At 46.1% G+C, this 20,891-nt stretch overlaps 1 pseudogene; it reads left to right on the top strand.

The window, feature by feature from the left end:
• Positions 1-18,682: 18,682 nt before the first annotated feature.
• LOC147959677 (uncharacterized) lies at positions 18,683-19,448 on the top strand (annotated as a pseudogene).
• The last annotated feature ends 1,443 nt before the right edge of the window (positions 19,449-20,891 follow it).

Below are 20,891 nucleotides of genomic sequence, written 5' to 3'. Positions count from 1 at the left end.
CGTTTGTCATTTTTGCCATGTTTATTGTGTGCCTCCTATGAACTTGAGCCCTACATGTGTTTTGGGATATGCCATGCCATCTTTACAGGGGTGTATGCCATGTATTTTTGTGATCAATGTGGTGACTAGCACAAGCATGCAAATTAGCTCTCGTGATGTTGCTGATTTCAGGGACTTAGAATTCTTCTAAGTCATTTCCCTGATGTTATTTTTATGCCATGTATTCTTGTTGCTACAGAGTGATCCATGCCTCTTTTGAGCATGTTCAGTGAGGATGATTTGGAGATATTGTTATGTTCTATCCATCCATGTCTTCTTTTGCAATTATGGAGTACCCTAGCATGACTCAATCTTGCTCTACTTTTGCTATAAAATGTTCCTGACAGATTGTTTACATGTTATTCAATTTTGCCGAGGTTGTTGTAGTTGATCCATGCATGATATGAGATTGTTCTTACCATGTTTAGCTACTTGATCATGCCTTCTTGCTGGGTGTATGATTAGTTTGTCATGCAATGCCTTGTGGTGAGTGCATCGAGCTCGCAAACATGCCTATGTAACTCTGTTTTTGCCATGTCCAGTTTTCTGCTAAGTCTGAATCTGTTAACGGAACTTGCTATGTTTACATGGGTGCCATCCTATTTTCTGATCCCCTTTGGCTTATGGTCATTAAGGGACTTTTTTTATATGCTTTGATTAGTTTCGTGCCATGCCTTGATTTGCCATGATATGTTTCTGTAGAATGTTGTTATCTTGCTCTAAACATTGATTCCTGATGTTAATTCCTGCCATGTTATTTTCACTGTCTGTGAACCTGATATGTTTTGCACTTTTGCCATGCTTGTTTGAACCTGCTATTGTGTGAATTAACCGTAGCTCAGTGTTCATCTTTTGTCAAGCATCTTGAGTGGATCACTGCCATGTGCTTTGTTGGTATGTTAGAGTGCAGAAGCTTAGTTTCTTGCTGCATTCTAGATGTCATCGTGCTGTTAATCGCAGCTTTGTGCCATTATTGTTTTGCTTGCCATTTGCAAACCGTGCATCCAATTCCGGTGATCTTTATATCGATTTCGACCGAAATCAAATCACCTTTCCGGGGGCGTGCTTGGTTTGCAAAATTGAGGCCTGGTTCAATCTTTTCCTTCCGGAGCATGCATATGCATTGCATATCACATCCCGCATATCATGCCATGTTTTGCATCATGTTGCTTGCGCATTGCACCATGGTTGATCGTGGTTCCCTTTGCTTGTGTTCTTGCTTTGGGTAGATCTGGGAGACGAGTACCTGATCGAGGAACCCATTGAGTACGCTTATGAGGATCAAGCTTACGTCAACTCGGAGAACTTTGCACGCAAGATGACCATGCCCTCGAAATCACTTCTATCTTTGCTTGCTAGTTGCTCGCTCTTTTGCTATGCCTATGCCGCGATACCTACCACATGCTATATCATGCCTCCCATATTGCCATGTCAAACCTCTAACCCACCTTGTCCTAGAAAACCGTTGTTTGGCTATGTTACCGCTTTGCTCAGCCCCTTTTATAGCGTTGCTAGTTGCAGGTGAAGATTGGAGTTTGTTCCTTGTTGGAACATGTTTATTTTTGGGATATAATTATTATATATTGTTTACTTTAATGCACCTATATACTTGGTAAAGGGTGGAAGGCTCGGCCTTATGCCTGGTGTTTTGTTCCACTCTTGCCGCCCTAGTTTCCGTCATACCGGTGTTATGTTCCTTGATTTTGCGTTCCTTACGCGGTTGGGTTATAATGGGAACCCCTTGACAGTTCACCTTGAATAAAACTCCTCCAGCAAGGCCCAACCTTGGTTTTACCATTTGCCACCTAGCCTTTTTCCCTTGGGTTCCGCGGACTCAAGGGTCATCTTTATTTTAGACCTCCGGGCCAGTGCTACCCTGAGTGTTGGTCCAAACTAGAGCCCCTTGCAGCGCCACCTTGGGGAAACTCGAGGGTTGGTTTTAGTTGTACGGATTGCTTATCCGGTGTGCCCTGAGAACGAGATATGTGCAGCTCCTATCGGGATTTGTCGGCACATTCGGGTGGCTTTGCTGGACTTGTTTTACCATTGTCGAAATGTCTTGTAACCAGGATTCCGAGTCTGATCGGGCTGTCCTGGGAGAAAGAATATCCTTCGTTTACCAGGATTTCGAAAGTCATGCCCGCGGTTATGGGCAGATGGGAATTTGTTAATATCCGGTTGCAGAGAACCTGAAACTTAACTTAATTAAAATGAATCAACAGCATGTGTAGCCGTGATGGTCTCTTTTCGGCGGAGTCCGGGAAGAGAACACGGTCTCGTGTTATGCTTGAACGTAAGTAGTCTAGGATCACTTCTTGATCATATATTCTCGAACGTGCTTTGGCCTTCTCTTTTTGCTCTCATTTGCGTAAGATTAGCCACCATATATGCTAGTGCTTGTTGCAGCTCCACCTCACATAGCTTTTACCTACCCATAGGCTTAAATAGTCTTGATCGCGGGGGTGTGAGATTGCTGAGTCCCGATGACTCACAGATTACTTCAAAAACCAGATGTAGGTGCCGAAGATACCGTTCCAGGAGATGCGACTGAACTCAAGTGGGAGTTCGATGAGGACTCAGGACGTTACTAGTTTCCTTTCCAAACGATTAGTAGTGGAGCCCAGTTGGGGAAATCGGGGATCTTATGCATTTGGGGTTGTCTTTATTTTGGTTCCGTAGTCGGACCTTGATTGTATCTGGATGATTGTAATGCTATATTTATGTATTGTGTGAAGTGGCGATTGTAAGCCAACTCTGTACCTCTTTCTTATTCAGTACATGGGATGTGTAAAGATTACCCCTCTTGCGACATGCCTACAATGCGGTTATGCCTCTAAGTCGTGCTCTGACACGTGGGAGATATAGCCGCATCGTGGGTGTTACACATCTGATGCCCTTGGGTCACCTCGCCATACGCTGCGACCCTGAAACCGAGCTCACCGAGCTCCGGCCATCGCCTTTGCTCGTCGCTGGCGTCGAGACCTCCCTCGCTCTCGCCCCTAGCACCGTTGGACACGGGACTTCAAGCGTGTTCGAACGCGACCAGCGGCGCCCGTTTTGGTGGCCTGTAGCTGTTTTCTGACGACATCCCGTGCGACGCCGCCGTGTTTTCTTCACCGGTGGCTAAACGTCCGTGCCGCTGACGTGTCCGCTTAACCCACCCGCAAATGACGTCCAGTGCCACTGACTGCTGGGACCCGCCTCCTAATTAACCACAACTTAATTAAACTGGCCAATTAACTAACCTAATTACTCCCTGACATGTGGGGCCTCCCCTGTATTTAGCCCTGGGTTAAATTTAACCATTGATTAAACGGTTGAGACAATGACAGGTGGGACCATTCCACTGTTCTAGTGGATAAGGCTGACTTGTGAGCGGCTGACTTAGCTGACTGGACCCACCAGTCAGCCTCTCTGTTGCATTTGCAGGGTACACTTCTGTGTACCCATAGTAATTAAATATTAATTTATTTTCGAATTAAATTAAATCCGAAAATTAGTAATTCATTTAAAGGTTTGAAAATTAATCTAAAATAAACGGTAGCTCGGATGGAAAAACTTTGTACATGAAAGTTGCTCAGAACGACGAGACGAACCCGAATACACTTCCCACATACCTGTCAGATGCCCCTAACTATCTGAACATAGAACTTTCCCCCTCCGGTCATCTATCTGACACAGGTCCGGAATCGGGAAAACATGCCCGGTTGTTTTCCCCCTTCACCTTTATCGCGTAGCCATACGTTAGGTCACACCCGGCACATCTTATTGCCATGTTATGCTTTGTGGTGCTATGTTTCTTTATATTTACTGTTTCTTCCCCCTCTTCTCTCTGGTAGACCCCGAGATCGATGTTGCCCCTGTGATCGACTACGTCGACGATGACCCCTCCTTGCTAGAGCAACCAGGCAAGCAAACCCCCCTTGAGCATTCTGATGTCGCCCACCTCTTTCCCTCTCTTGCTTGCATTATAACTGCTATTGCTTTATGTATGATCCTACTCTGATGCATAGCCTATTTTTGTTACTTGCTTTCATACCTTACCTGCTTATCGTAAACTGCTTAGTATAGGTTGGTTAGAGATCCATCAGTGACCCCACCTTGTCCCAGTTGCCTCGCTTTATGTTCGATGACTCGATCAACGTGATCAACGTCCAGGCCCCCGACACCGCACATCACCCCCTAGCTGTACGACTCCACAGAGTTACCATGGACTGCCGAGGGTGGAACCTCTTACATCACTCCTGTTGAGAGCTCTGTAGTGTAGCTATTCGGTCGTGGCCATCGAGGGTGATTTCCTCCTTAACCACTTCCGATACGGCTTTGTCGTGCAACCCCTCAAGTGTGAACCTCGAGGTTGGATCCTCTTATGTTCAACTTGGTGATTACATCGAGTGGAATTCACCGGGGGTGATTCCTCGGGTTTACCCCTTGGTGTTAGACAAACAGTTACTATGGTTACTATGACTTTACACTGAGCCATGTTACTAAAGACGGGTCAGCCCTGAGGGATACCCGCGCGAGCTTAATAGGGAGTGATGTGGAGTTGGGTTAACCTGGAAGGTGCCCGCAAGATACTTACGAGGCGTGGCCGGGCATTCTTAGCCCTTGCCGCAAGTACTCGAGACGGGGCGACGGGATCACATCTTTCATGAGTCTCTGCTTGTTACCGCACGTTCCTAATCCACTACGATTTGGATATTTGATCCGAGGGGGCTCTGGCCTGATAGCACTAACCATCACGTGGGCATAGTATGGGCGTTATGTGTCGTATGCATCAGCCAAAGCTTAATAGACGTCAGCGAGTGAGCGGCGCGCGCCGGGTTGGACTGCGTAAGCACCTGCCTTTTTGAAGGAGGTAGCTAGGTCTGCTCACCGACCGCGTACGCAATGTGCAGGAGTTCCCGGGGAGATGGCCCATGACCCCAGGGGGCATAGGTTTAGTCCGGCGTGCTGGCCTCTATATTAAGCCTAGGTTGGGTTGCGGCGTATTGTTTGGCCGAGGCCGGGCATGAACCAGGAAAGTGTGTCCGGCCGGAGTTAATCGAGCGTGGTGGGTAAGTTGGGGCACCCCTGCAGGGAAGAAAACATCTATTGATAGCCTGTCCTATGGTAACGGACACTTGGAGTTGTATCCCGATCAATACAACTAGAACTGGATACTTGACATGAGAAATGGATATGAGACATGGTTATGATGAATGGATAGTATGGCTCTGGGATTGCTTTCTCGCAGGGAGTCGAGAAAGGATCTCTGGCCAAGGTTGGTAACACTACTGCTACTTTACTTTATGCTACCCTACTCCCTCCTGTTGCTACAAGATGGTGGTTTCCAGAAGATGCTAGTCATCGATAGGACTAAGCCTTTCCTCTATTCTGGCATTCTGCAGTTTAGTCCACATATACAGCCCATTTCCTTTGATACAGATGCATACTTAGTTTAGATCTGATGTAAGTCTTGCGAGTACTTTGGATGAGTACTCACGACTGCTTTGCTACCTTTTTTCCCCAATACCCGATTGTTGTGACCAGATGACGGATCTCAGGAGCCAGATGACACCACTGATGACTACTGCTACCCCGAGGGTGCCTACTACTACATGACAGCCGCTGACGACTTGGAGTAGTTAGGAGGCTCCCAGGCAGGAGGCCTTGCCTTTTCGATCGATGTTGTTTTTGTGCTAGCCTTCTTAAGGCAAACTTGTTTAACTCATGTCTGTACTCAGATATTGTTGCTTCCGCTGACTCTTGTGTATTCGAGCTTATGTATTTGAGCCCTCGAGGCCCCTGGCTTGTAATATAAAGCTTGTATTAATTTATTTTGTGTCTAGAGTTGTGTTGTGATATCTTCCCGTGAGTCCTTGATCTTGATCCTACACATTTGCGTGTATGATTAGTGTATGGTTGAATCGAGGGTGTCACAGGGTTGGTGCCGGATCGTCGACTACCATGTTCTCCATTGCGACGTCATCGTCCTCCAACTACCTGCCGGCCAGACAGTTGGCAGCAATAGCTACCATCTCCTTGTGGTCCATCGTCCGCCCGTCCCGAAGAGTGCTGGAGCGCGAGGAAGCAATGGTGGGAGTAGTGGTGTGGATAGGAGAAAGGGAACGGAGGCGGATGACTGCGGCCATGGCCGGCGCAACAGTTTATATAGCAATGGTGGGCGCCGGAGGGACGGACGTGTGGCACCGGAGTAGCCGCCTCGGCAACCGTGTATCATTAATGTGGGTGGCAGATGGACGGACGGACGACACTTGTGTCGTTTGAAGGCGGAGCAATCGCCTGCACCGGGAAGCGGGGCGGGCGGCGCTGACCGTTTTGGGCAGAAAGCACGCGCGGGCGAGGGAGGCGGTCTGGATGGGCCAGGGAAGTCAGACTCGTGCTTGGCAGCGGGTCGGTCTAGCAGCCGGGACATGCTGGCTCGCCAGCGAGCTCGCCGAGCTGAGCGACGATAATCATACGATGGGTGTAGCTTCCGACCATGAGCCGGCGCCACTGTCCAAGCTGGTTCATGCCGTGTTCACCATAGAGAAGGTGCGGTCCTCTTCGACGCCCTAATGGCGGAAGAGCTACCAGCGCATGAGGACCTGTGCTACAACCTCCGTCTCCTCAACAAGCACGGGTGAACAAGCGAATGACAATGCTGTCGCGGACATGTGCCCCTATGATCCTGGCTTCCCGAATGAGCAGCGGGCGCCGTATCAGACCATCCATAGGGCCCGCGAGGCCCTCTCCGTCATCCTTCGAGTTGTTGCGCTCGCCGTGGCGCCGCCGTCTCATGTTGTCAACATGCTCAACGGCATGAGGAATGAGGAGATGACTTTACTTGGAGAGGATGACAGTCGGGACCCACCAGGTCCATAGCCGCACGTATGCAAGTGCCTCCTTATTATATACAACTGTAATATTTTTTGCTTCCTCCCGGTTTCCTAACATCACGGTCCCACACCATTGTCAACCTATGTAGTCAATAAACGAGAGAATTGCACAAGGAGCGGCCGACAGCTGGGGCCAAGCAGCTCAAGCAATATTTGTCTTTTTGAGGTGTGAGCATTGTAGTGTTTTTCTTGAGCGATGTTTTCGTTGTTGTTCAGAGGAGAGCAGGGTATTAACTGGGCGGGCTGTGGCCCGTCTAGCACAGGCCAGATATCCAGCCCAGACATTAAATTTTTTCAAGCTGAAAATGGCTAGCCCCGCTATACTTTTTTTAGGAATATCCAGGCAAGGTCAACTTGTTATTTTCCGCCCCGCTGGGCTGCAAATCTTTCCTAGGAGGGATGCATTAGTCTTAACAAGAAAATGGGCTTTAAGAAATAATAAATGGGATGTAATTATAAAAACTGGGGAGTAACTATAAAAAAATGCACCAAACACGTAATTACTTTATAAAATAATTGATGCGGAGCATCCCATGATCATCCCCATGGACGCACCTACACCTCCAACACACCACTTGGACCAATGACAAGAGCCCGAGCCAAGGCTATCGAAGATAAGGTGAACTCACTCCTCTCCGAACTTCCACTTTCTATGCATGAGACATGGCTACTACCTAAGTCCGAGTTGGTGTGCATAATTAGGTACCAAGAGGACCCTCCCGAAGATGCACATGAAGATGTACAAGTCCCCAAGTTCACGGATGAAGAGAACCAACGGAAGGAGTCAAGTGCACCTCCCAGGCCCCGGACAACCGGACACGGCCCCAGACGTCCAGCCCTGGGAGCTCCTCCCACCATAGCCGCGCAGCCGCCAGAAGCTACAGGCCCCGGACATCCGGCCTCGGCAGCCTGGACATCCGGCCTTTCCCGAGCCTCCGGATATCCAGCCACTAGCCCGGAAATCCGGACCCCTCCGAAGCCGAGAGCAACAAAGCCCACCGCTCCAGCCCGGACATCTGGCCTCCTCAGCCCAGACATCCGGCCCGACCCCCGGATGTCCCGCCTCCCCTGTCTGCGCACAATGAAGGGCCAAGGCCCGTGTACCCCTTCTCCCCTAGTGTTCCTTGGGAGGATATATCTATGGACTTTGTATTAGGTTTACCTCGAACAAAGAAGGGGAGGGATAGCATATTTGTTGTTGTGGATAGGTTCTCGAAAATGGCACACTTTATACCATGTAATAAAAGTGATGATGTTGTTAATGTTGCTGATTTGTTCTTTCGTGAAATTATTCGCTTGCATGGTGTGCCAAAAACTATTGTTTCAGATCGTGATACTAAATTTCTTAGCAGCTTTTGGAGATGTTTATGGGCTAAGTTGGGGACTAAACTGCTTTTTAGTACTACTTGTCAATCCCAAACTGATGGACAAACTGAAGTAGTCAATAGAACATTGTCTACTATGCTTAGGGCTGTTTTGAAGAATAATAAGAAAATGTGGGAAGAATGCTTCCCTCATATTGAATTTGCTTATAATCGTTCAATGCATTCTACTACTAAGATGTGCCCTTTTGAAATTGTGTATGGTTTCCTACCTCGTGCACCTATTGTTTGTTGCCTCTTCCATCTTCGGAGTAGGTTAATTTTGATGCTAAAGAATGTGTTGAATTGATTTTAAAAATGCATGAGTTAACTAAGGAAAACATTGAGCGTATGAATGCTATATATAAACTTGCTGGAGATAAGGGTAGAAAGCATGTTGTGTTTGCACCTGGAGATCTTGTTTGGTTACATTTGCGTAAGGATAGATTTCTTAATTTGCGCAAATCAAAGCTAATGCCACGTGTTGATGGTCCTTTTAAGGTGTTAGAGAAAATAAATGATAATGCATATAAACTTGAGTTGCCTACAAAATTCGGGGTTAGTCCCACTTTTAACATTGCAGATTTGAAGCCTTATTTGGGTGAGGAAGATGAGCTTCCGTCGACAAGTACTTCATTTCAAGAAGGGGAGGATGATGAGTACATCAATACCATTGTTACACCCACAACCCCTGCTGCTATACATACTAGACCAATTACTAGAGCTCGCGCACGCCAATTAAATTATCAGGTACTTTCGTTTCTTGGTAATGATTCTGATGTTCATGAGAATATGATGCTGCCTAAATTGGATACATTTGTTTTGCTTACAAATGAAAGGCCTGGCATGGATAAGAGGGATGAACACTGGAGCAAGACCAAGCATGGAGATGATGGCATGCGCAAGGGGATCAAGAACGGAGTTACAAGTGATGATTTCAGGACTTTGGAGCCACCATAAAGAGTGCATGAAGCCTTGGACGAAATATACAAGATGTCACTTCATAAATTTCGTCCAAAGGTTATTCTAGGTGCTGCGTCACCTTATTATTGGGCCAGGCCCATGTATTTTCGAAATACTTAAGTGTAGGCTGTTTTTAGAGTCCGTATGTGTGGGGAAACAAGAGTTAGGGTTGGTTTCGGACCCCTCCTCCAAGGGCCACGAAATTCCTCCCCCTTCCTCCATATATACAGCCCTTAAGGCGTCGTTTAGACTTTGGGTTTTGTTTAGATTAAAGTTCGCCATAGCTGCAACTTCGCGTACTTCGTTTGTGTTAAACGACCAGACAAAGGCGTCACAGAACCCCACCTTGATCAATAAAGCTTTCCTCTTATATTCGCAATATCTAGATTGCAATCTCAGTTTCTTGCTTGTTCTTTGTTTGCCTGCAGGAACAGACCTTCATGGTCAGGTTGATCGTGCTCCGGCATGGTCAATAACCTCTCGTAGTTGGTTTAGCGATTGCTAAGGCGCGACGTCCTCGCACGTTCGTAGTCGGATCATCAAAGTCGACTTCCTCCAAAATGATAGCCACCATCTCATCGAAAGACGGAACCCCTTTGCCTCTATCAACTCCAAATTCGTCTTTCACAGCTAATACAAAATATCAACAACATCACAAAGTGTTTGGTAGGAACCGTTTTCAATGAAAATATCTGGGTTGAGTACTACAAGTACTACAACCTTGAGGGCGCCGCCGAGGACGAGGACGAGGACGCGGTCGACTTTAGTAGGGGGACGCGGAGTCCACCAATGGCGGCATGTCTCTAGGACAAGTCATCGACGTCTCGTCACACATCGGCGATGCATGGGCCGGAGCGGCGGCGGATTTGTTAAAATTATGCATACTTAGGCTTTTTTTTAATGCTGGTCTTTTGTTAGAGAAATGTGTAGGTCAACTAGCTCTGTTTAATTACTAAAATTGCTTGATTTCGTAAGTGTGGTCTGTTTGCTATATGCTCTTTTGTGTGCCCAAATTAGCAAGCGATGTTAAATTATGCAATGACGTACCCGCAGAAATTTCCACCAAATTTTGAATGAACAAACTCATCCAATGCGCGTAAAGCACAAGAATAGTTTGCGATGCACAGAATCGTTCAAAGTGAATGGTCCAGAGGCACCGGGCGCAAAGTTTCCCTCCACATTTCCAAAATTGTGGCCTATCGCCAAAATATCTACCCCGTCCACCCTTCCCCACCCCCTTTTCTCCCCGACCACAACTCACATTTCTCCTGTTTCCTCCTTCCTTCCTTCCTAAGCTATAGCCACTTCCTCGCTCTCGCCTTCTCGCATCCTACCACCGGGGCCGCCATGGTCTTCTTCAAATACCTCTCCAGCGGTTCCTCCTCCGGTGATGACTCCTTCACCACGCGGGTATGCCTCTCTTCTCTCTCTCAGGCTATGACTTGGAATGAAGGATTTTTACCCGGCGGTCGATTTGAGTCATTTCTTCCTCTTGCAGCTCCCTAGGACCATCAGTGGCAACAAATGGAGCGGGGTGGCTGAAGATCTATCTGCTCGTTGTCACCATCAATCTCCATGCGTGAAGCTAATTGCGTTTGAATCGGTGGACAGTTGGAGGAAGTTTATGGCATGTGCAGAGAAGGTTAGACCCTCTTTCGTTGTTACAAATCATTTGTTAGATGTGATTCAGACACTGTCACAGTCCCAACCCATTCATACTATCTAAAATTGTTGCCATCATCAGCGGTGCCATTAGAAAATTATTTGGCACCGCTTCAGTAGTTTGTGCAGCCAACTTTGGTCCACACATCCGAGCAGCCAAGCAGTAAAATACTAAATGTTTATGGCACGCAGGAACTAGGCATCGGAGCAACTAGGTGCTCCGGAGTCCGGGTCCATGATTTTTTCCGCTGCATCGGCTCACTAGTGTAGGGCACCGTTGCAAGATGTAGCAACAGTTGTCTTTACACCAGTTTTGGCATACATAGTGGACGACCTTAGTGATATTAGTTTTATGTTACTAAATTTGTGCATGTACACACCTGTTAGTATCAATTTGTTGTCATCCAAACACTGTCGCTATGCTGTTGCAGTTATATTTACGTTCCTCATAAAATGTTCAATTTGTTATTTATTGTACATGAGTAAGAACTTGTAGCGTTGTTGTAGTTAACTATACCTTCTGATGTTCCAGAATTTGGATGTTGTCTTAGTAGAAATTAATTCATTTGCAAATTGATCATTTTGAGAAGATATGTCATAATTAACATGTTTCTTTAGTTTTTCAAAATAAGCATTAGTGATTTTCTATGTTGCTATAAACCCATTTCCCCTACAATTGTTACTGATCTAGTTTTATATATTATAGGATGAACGGAAGTGTTCTTACTTGTAGTGGGTTGATCAAGAGTGGCGACAATCTTTGAAGATGTGCCTAGCGAAGCTCTGGAGCATGTATGAGGAAGAGAACACACATAGGCTTAGAGAAAGTGTTGTCAATGTTGAAGCATATTTCAAGATGCGGGATAAAAAGTTGAAGGTGGAGAATGAGCTTAGATTTTGAAATCAGACTTTGCTAAGAAGGTGTTGGCGAAGGAGGAGGCACTTTCCCAGTTGTCCCGTGCAAAATGGGGTTCTTACTGAACTGAAAGCAGGGGTGGATAAGACGAGCCTGGATGATCTCGATTAGGGAAATGAATATATTGTTCTTATGAAGTTGAACTAGCTATATGTTGTACTGTGCTGTTTTCATGTAGCTATCGTACTGTGATGTTATAATATATTTATGTGCCTGATATGAAATTGGCAAACAATTGTTCGATATGAAATGTGAATTTGCGCAATACTGGAATTATTAATTGTAAACTAATAACCCTGCTAAATGTGTCATGGAACTTTGCAAACGGTTCTAGGAGTAAAAGCGCTTGTGATGGATAGCCCAATGCCACACAGTTTTCTTCATCAAATCGTGTGTGATGTAGTTGATAAAAGCAAACAGTTAACTGATGCGGAGCATCCCAAGATCATCCCCATGGACGCACCTACACCTCCAACGACACCACTTGGACCAATGACACGAGCCCAAGGCAAGGCTATCGAAGATAAGGTGAACTCACTCCTCTCCGAACTTCCACTTTCTATGCATGAGACATGGCTACTACCTAAGTTCGAGGTGTTGTGCATGATTAGGCACCAAGAGGACCCTCCCGAACATGTGCATGAAGATGCACAAGTCCCCAAGTACACGGATGAGGAGAACCAACGGAAGCAGCCAAGAGCATCTCCCAGGCCCCGGACATCCGGCCATGACCCCGGACATCCGGCCCCTAGAGCGTCGTCCACTACAGCAGCACAACCGCCAGAAGCTACAGGCCCCTGACATCCGGCCGCGACAGCCCGGATATCCGGCCTCTCCCGAGCCCCCGGACATTCGGCCGCCAGCCCGGAAATCCGGTTCCTCCGAACCCGAGAGCACCAAATGCCACCACTCCAGCCCGGACATCCGGCATCGCCTGAAAGCCCGGACATCCAGCCCGACCAGCTAGGACATCCGGCCTCCCTTGTCTGCGCACAGTGAAGGGCCGAGGCCCGACTATCCCTTCTCCCCCTAGACTATATATGCTCCACCTCGCCCAACTTTCTAGGGTTAGCATTGGTTTAGCTCATATTTGAAATAGAGCATTGCTCATCCACATCGTGTCTACTCCACGAGAGAGACCACGGCCCCTCTATGGAGAAGATCCACGTTGGATTCAAGACCTCCTCACGGAGAAGTACATCGAGACCTCCTCATGGATAAGACCGTTACCATTGTATCGTCCCTAGTTGATCGTGTATCGTGTATCATTCCATGTATCCGAGGATCTAGCACATGTGTGACTTATCCATGTTGGTTTGAGTGTTCCTCTTCGTTTCCCCTTTGTGTTTCTCTCGTTTTCCCCTTTGTGTTCCTCGTGTTCTACGCGGGATTTCGCTCCTTTCGTGAAAGAGCCACGTTGATCACGATTTCGGAGCCTCCCCGTTGTGTTTCTAGCCTTGTTTTGTTATTTTTTCATCCTAATTAGAAAATTCCCCACCAAAAATAGCCCCAATTTTTTTTTGTGATTTGTTGGTGTGTTGAGATTTTGTTGGTTTGGATCCATGGATTTTCTTTGTTTTGAGTGGATCTAGCTTCCCATCCATTTCCCCCCAATTTCCATCCAGATATAGGCAAAGGTGTCCCGTCTTTCGATGAGATGGTGGCTATCGTTTTAGAGGAAGTCGACTTTGATGATCCGACTACAAACGTGTGTGGACGTCGCGCCTTAGCAATCGCTAAACCAACTCTGAGAGGTTATTGACCATGCCGGAGCATGATCAACCTAGCCACCAGGGCCTGTTTCCTGTGAGCAAACATAGAACAAGCAAGAAACTGAGATTGCAATCTGGATATTGCGAATATAAGATGAAATCTTTATTGATCAAGGTGGGGTTGTATGATGCCTTCGTCTGGTCGTTGAACACAAACGAAGTACACGAAGTTGCAGCTATGGCGAACTTTAATCTAAACAAAACCCAAAGTCTAAACGATACCCTAAGGGCTGTACATATGGAGGAGAGAGGGGGGATTTCGTGGCCCTTGGAGGAGGGGTCCGAAACCAACCCAAACTCTTGTTTCCCCACACATACGGACTCTAAAACAACCTATCCTTAAGTATTTCGAAAATACATGGGCCTGGCCCAATAATAAGGTGACGCAACGCCTAGAATAGCCTCTGGACGAAATTTATGAAGTCGCATCTTGTATATTTCGTCCAAGGCTTCATGCACTCCTTATGGTGGCTTCAAAGTCCTAAATTCATCACTTGTAACTCCGTTCTTGATCCCCTTGCGCATGCCATCATCTCCATGCTTGAACTTGCTCCAAGGTTCATCTTTCTTGTCCAAGCTAGGCCCTTCATTTGTAAGCAAAACAAATGTATCCAATTTAGGCAACATCATATTCTCATGAACATTAGAATCATTACCAAGAAACAAAAGTACCTGATAATTCAATTGGCGTGCATGAGCTCTAGTAATTGGTCCAGTATGTATAGCAGCAGGGGCTATGGGTGTAACAATGGTATTGATGTCCTCATCGTCCTCCCCTTCTTGAAATGAAGTCGTCCTCGATGAAAGTTCATCTTCCTCACCCAAATTGGCTTCAAATCTGCAATTTTAAAAGTGGGACTAGCCCCAAAATCTACAGGCATCTCAAGTTTATATGCATTATCATTTATTTTCTCTAACACCTTAAAAGGACCATCAGCACTTGGCATTAGCTTTGATTTGCGCAAATTAGGAAATCTATCCTTACACAAATGTAACCAAACAAGATCTCCAGGTGCAAACACAACATGTTTTCTACCCTTATCTCCAGCAAGTTTATATTTAGCATTCATACGCTCAATGTTTTCCTTAGTTAACTCATGCATTTTTAAAATCAATTCAGCACGTTCTTTCGCATCAAAATTAACCTTCTCCGAAGATGGAAGAGGCAACAAATCAATAGGTGCACGAGGTAGGAAACCATACACCCTTTCAAAAGGGCACATCTTAGTAGTAGAATGCAATGAACGATTATAAGCAAATTCAATATGAGGCAAGCATTCTTCCCACATTTTATTATTATTCTTCAAAACAGCCCTAAGCATAGTAGACAATGTTCTATTGACTACTTCAGTTTGTCCATCAGTTTGGGGGTGACAAGTTGTACTAAAAAGCAGTTTAGTCCCCAACTTAGCCCATAAACATCTCCAAAAGTGGCTAAGAAATTTAGTATCACAATATGAAACAATAGTATTTGGCACACCATGCAAGCGAATAATTTCACGAAAGAACAAATCAGCAACATTAACAACATCATCGCTTTTATGACAGGGTCTAAAGTGTGCCATTTTCGAGAACCTATCCACGACAACAAATATGCTATCCATCCCCTTTTTTGTTCGAGGTAAACCTAAAACAAAGTCCATAGATATATCCTCCCAAGGAACACTAGGTACAGGCAAAGGCATATATAAACCATGAGGATTGAGTAGTGACTTAGCTTTTTGACATGTAGTGTAGCGAGCAACAAAACGCTCAACATCCATCTCATCTTTGGCCAAAAGAAATGTGTAGCAAGTATATCCTCCATCTTCTTGACGCCAAAGTGTCCCATTAATCCTCCTCCATGCGCCTCCTGCAACAACAAAAGATGAACGGAGCTAGCTGGAATGCATAGCTTGTTAGCACAAAACACAAATCTATCATTAAGAACGTACTTGTTCCAAGTTCTCCCTTCCGTACAATTCTGCAATACATCTTTAATTTCAGCATCATTCACATATTGATCTTTGATGGTCTCCAAACCAAATATTTTAATGTCAAGTTGTGAAAGCATAGTATAGCGACGAGACAAAGCATCAGCAATAACATTTTCTTTACCCTTCTTGTGTTTAATGACATAAGGGAAAGTCTTAATGAATTCAACCCATTTAGCATGTCTACGGTTTAGTTTTGCTTGACTTTCAATGTGTTTCAAAGATTCATGATCAGAATGTATAACAAATTCCTTAGGCCATAAATAATGTTGCCATGTTTCTAAGGTCCGAACAAGAGCATATAATTCTTTATCATAAGTAGAATAGTTCAGACTAGGCCCACTCAATTTTTCAGAAAAGTATGCAACAGGTTTGCCATCTTGTAATAACACACCTCCTAATCCAATTCCACTAGCATCACATTCAAGCTCAAAAGTCTTATTAAAATCAGGAAGTTGGAGTAAAGGAGCATGTGTCAACTTATCTTTCAATACCGTGAAGGCTTCTTCCTCTGCAGTACCCCAAACAAAAGGCACATCCTTCTTTGTAAGCTCGTTGAGAGGTGCAGCAATGGTGCTGAAATCTCTCACAAAACGCCTATAGAATCCAGCGAGGCCAAGGAAACTCCTCACTTGTGTGACCATTTTGGGCTGCGGCCAACTCTCAATAGCTTCTATCTTGGCTTTATCAACATCAATACCACGTGGAGTAACAACATAGCGAAGAAAAGATACTCGGTCGGTGCAAAAGGTGCACTTTTCGAGGTTACCAAACAAACGTGCATCACGAAGAGCAATAAAAACAGCACGTAAATGCTCCAAATGTTCCTCCAAAGATTTGCTATAAATCAATATGTCATCAAAGTAAACTACCACAAATCGTCCAATGAAAGCACGTAAAACTTCGTTAATTAATCTCATGAAAGTAATAGGTGAATTAGTTAACCAAAAAGGCATGACTAACCACTCATATAATCCAAACTTAGTTTTAAATGTTGTTTTCCATTCATCTCCCAATTTCATACGAATTTGATGGTATCCACTATGCAAATCAACTTTGGAGAATATTGTAGAGCAACTCAATTCATCAAGCATATCATCTAGCCTAGGAATAGGATGACGATAATGAATAGTAATATTATTAATGCCTCTACGATCAACGCCCATACGCGACGTACCATCCTTTTTCGGTACTAAAATGATAGGAACAACACAAGGACTAAGGGATTTGCGTATATAACCTTTGTCGAGCAGTTCTTGTACTTGACGCATTATCTCCTTCGTCTCCTCTGGATTGGTACGGTATGGTGCACGGTTGGGTAATGATGCACCGGGAATTAAGTCAATTTGATGCTCAATCCCTCGAATAGGTGGTAATCCCAGTGGCACGTCTTGTGGAAAGACGTCAGCGAACTCCTGAAAAATGTTAGTGACAGCAGGAGGCAAAGAGGAAGGCACGTCCTCGAATGAAAATAATGCCTCTTTGCACACAAAACAGGAGGCAAAGAGGAAGGCGCACAAAACAGTAAAATCTCACCGAGCAACCTGGAAATCTGATACCACTTGATAGAGGCAAAGGTGTCCCGTCTTTCGATGACATGGTGGCTATCGTTTTAGAGGAAGTCGACTTTGACGATCCGACTACGAACGTGCGAGGACGTCGAGCCTTAGCAATCGCTAAACCAACTCCGAGAGGTTATTGACCATGCCGGAGCACGATCAACTTGACCACGAGGTCCTGTTTCCTACGAGCAAACGAAGAACAAGCAAGAAAATGAGATTGCAATCTAGATATTACGAATATAAGATGAAATATTTATTGATCGAGGTGGGGTTCTGTGACGCCTTTGTCTAGTCGTTGAACACAAACGAAGTATGCGAAGTTGCAGCTATGGAAAACTTTAATCTAAACAAAACCCAAAGTCTAAACGATGCCCTAAGGGCTGTATATATGGATGAGAGAGGGGGAATTTCGTGTCCCTTGGAGGAGGGGTCCGAAACCAACCCTAACTATTGTTTCCCCACTCATACGGTCTCTAAAAACAGCCTATACTTAAGTATTTCGAAAATACATGGGCCTGGCCCAATAATAAGGTGACGCAGCACCTAGAATAGCCTTTGGACGAAATTTATGAAGTGGCATCTTGTATATTTCGTCCAAGGCTTCATGCACTCCTTAGAGCATCTCTAGTGGCTTGTGTATCCCATAGTCTATGTCAAATATAGACCATCAGAGGCCAAAAAATGTGTCCAGCGGCTTGTGTCTGTGCTAGTCAAAATTTTAGACATCCACCCGAATCGCTACGCATTGTCCATATTTAGACGACGGAGCGAGGACATCCAAACAAAGCTGCCCCTTCGCGAGCTCGCTCCCGCGCCGATCTAGAGAAGTTGGAGACGAGAAGACGGCCACGCCACTACCCCGAGGAGCTCACCGTCGCTGAGGTACGCTCTCGTTTTTCCGATTCAGAGAGAGGGAGAGTGATTGAAGAGACAGGGCAAGGAGATGGGGCCGATGGATCTGAGGCCAAATCCAGCCGCCGGCCACTGTCGCCCTTGCGGATGGGGCAAGGAGATGCGAGAGAAGGGGTAGGGGGATGGGGCTCCGGTTGCGAGCGCGACGCCGGCGGCGAGCATGTGCGCGAGCGGCGGGTGCGCCGGCTGCGAGCGGCGGGTGTGAGGGGGTGGCGCGAGCTGCGGGTGCGAGCATGTGCGCGAGCGGCTGGGGCGCTGGCTGCGAGCAGCGGCTGTGAGGCACGAGCGCGAGCGGCTGGGGCGCCGGCTGTGAGGCGCGAGCGGCTGGGGCACGAGCGGCTGGGGCGCCGGCTGCGAGCAGCGGCTGCGAGCAGTAGCGTGTGCGCGAGCGCCAGCTCTCTGAATATTGCTGCTGCTCCCTGTATCTGAATATTACTGCTGCTCCCTGTATCTCAATATTGGTATTGTTCTCTGAATATTTGAATATTGCTGCTGCTGCTCTTTATGTGCAGATGGAAAACTCATATGAGTTGGACTCACAGATCAAAAACTCCTCATTTCTGGACATGATGAATGTAGGATCGAGTGACAAAAATTGTTATGGAACAGTAGATTGTAGCCCACTTGCGGAACAAGTGACGATGCCTCCACAAAAGGGGGGAAAATCTGCGAAACCAAAATCAGCAAAAGGAGCCTCCACAAAAGGGAAAAATTGGTCAACTGCTGAGGACTTGGTGTTGATTCAAGCATGGGCAAACACTAGTTTGGATGCGGTGACTGGGACCGATCAGAATTCAAGTACATATTGGGGTAGGATTTCAGATCACTACGACGCTCACAAAAAACCGTCATGGCCGGAGCATGGTTCTAATGGACTCACCTGTCGTTACAACGTTATTTCAGCGCTCACGAGCAAGTTCTGTGCATGTATTCAACAGATATTAAATAGAAATTGTAGCAGAATGACTCTCTCTGATAAGGTATGCATCTATCTTCTAATTCGCTTCTAATATACCATGTGTTGTATGGAAGTGTTAACTCTTCATTTCCTTTTTCAGGAAAGAGATGCACACCGCATGTACATTGAACTAGATGAGAAAAAGAAGCCACTTACATTAATGCTACATAGAGTTTGAGAAGTATCCAAAGTGGCAGACACGTCTGCTTCCTCAGAAGAAACAAAAGAAGACCTCGGATGCAAGTCCGGGTACAACCTCCAACGATGAAGACTTCGGCGCATGCACTGATGCTCTTGAAGAAGAGCTAAGACCTCCTGGTACGAAGCATGACAAGAATGAACGTTTGAGGAAAGGTAAAACGGGATTGCAGAACTCCAAAGGCTCGTTCCACATCCTTTCTAGCCGCCTATTGCCTTTGGGCAAAATGTTTCTTCTTTCTTGTTTCTAGCCGCCTCTTGCCTTCTTCCACATCCTTCGCCGAAATAAGTTTTCGGGATAGCGAGGACTTTCTTTGAAGTAGTCATTCCATAGTAGAACAAATCCTGCATCTCTTGCTCGATTGATTGTCTGACGTCCATGCTTGGAACCGCCATGGCGTCGACGGTTCCTCTGCTCTTCCTTCTGGCGCTCTGCGAATGCTACAAGAATGAGCTCGTCGTCGTCAGATGAAGACGACGATGAATTCATGAGCATATCCAAAGAAGAAATGTTTCCACCCATCATTCTGTTGTGTGAGAGAAGACAAAGGAATTCAGGAGAGGAATGAGAAGGCACAACCAGGATTGGTGAATGAGAGGTGGGAGGGGTGGTATATATAGACCTGGAATATAGCCGTTGAAAATATAGTCGTTGGAAATAGAGCCGTTGGAAAAGTAGCTGTTGAAAATATAGCCGTTGGAGACATAGACTACCAAATTTAGACAATCCACTGAAAAACTGAGGTTGTCTAAAATGAAATTTTTTTACACCATTGTGTATGTGAAGATATAGACTACCAAATTTACACAAGCCACTAGAGATGCTCTTATGGTGGCTTCAAAGTCCTGAATTCATCACGCGTAACTCTGTTCTTGATCCCCTTGCGCATGCCATCATCTCCATGCTTGAACTTGCTCCAAGGTTCATCTTTCTTGTCCAAGCTAGGCCCTTCATTTGTAAGCAAAAAAAATGTATCCAATTTAGGTAGGGGAGATGATGTGGAGCATCCCAAGATCATCCCCATGGACGCACCTACACCTCCAACGACTCCACTTGGACCAATGACATGACCCCGAGCCAAGGCTATCGAAGATAAGGTGAACTCACTCCTCTCCGAACTTCCACTTTCTATGCATGAGGCATGGCTACTACCTAAGTCCGAGGTGTTGTGCATGATTATGCACCAAGAGGACCCTCCCGAAGATGCGCATGAAGACGTACAAGTCCCCAAGACCATGGATGAGGAGAACCAACGGAAGGAGCCAAGAGCATCTCCCAGGCCATGGACATCCGGCCATGACCCCGGACATCCGGCCCCTGGAGCGTCGTCCACTACAGCAAACCGTTTTCTTCATCAAATCGTGTGTGATGTAGTTGATAAAAGCAAACAGTTAACTGATGCGGAGCATCCCAAGATCATCCCCATGGACGCACCTACACCTCCAACGACACCACTTGGACCAATGACACGAGCCCAAGCTAAGGCTATCGAAGATAAGGTGAACTCACTCCTCTCCGAACTTCCACTTTCTATGCATGAGACATGGCTACTACCTAAGTTCGAGGTGTTGTGCCTGATTAGGAACCAAGAGGACCCTCCCGAACATGTGCATGAAGATGCACAAGTCCCCAAGTACACGGATGAGGAGAACCAACGGAAGCAGCCAAGAGCATCTCCCAGGCCCCGGACATC

Source organism: Triticum urartu, chromosome 7A, assembly GCF_056163025.1.
Source record: "Triticum urartu cultivar PI428250 chromosome 7A, HENAU_Tu73, whole genome shotgun sequence".
Taxonomy (NCBI): domain Eukaryota; kingdom Viridiplantae; phylum Streptophyta; class Magnoliopsida; order Poales; family Poaceae; genus Triticum; species Triticum urartu.
Note: the sequence above shows the minus strand (reverse complement) of the source record. Positions and strands in the feature narration are given on the sequence as shown.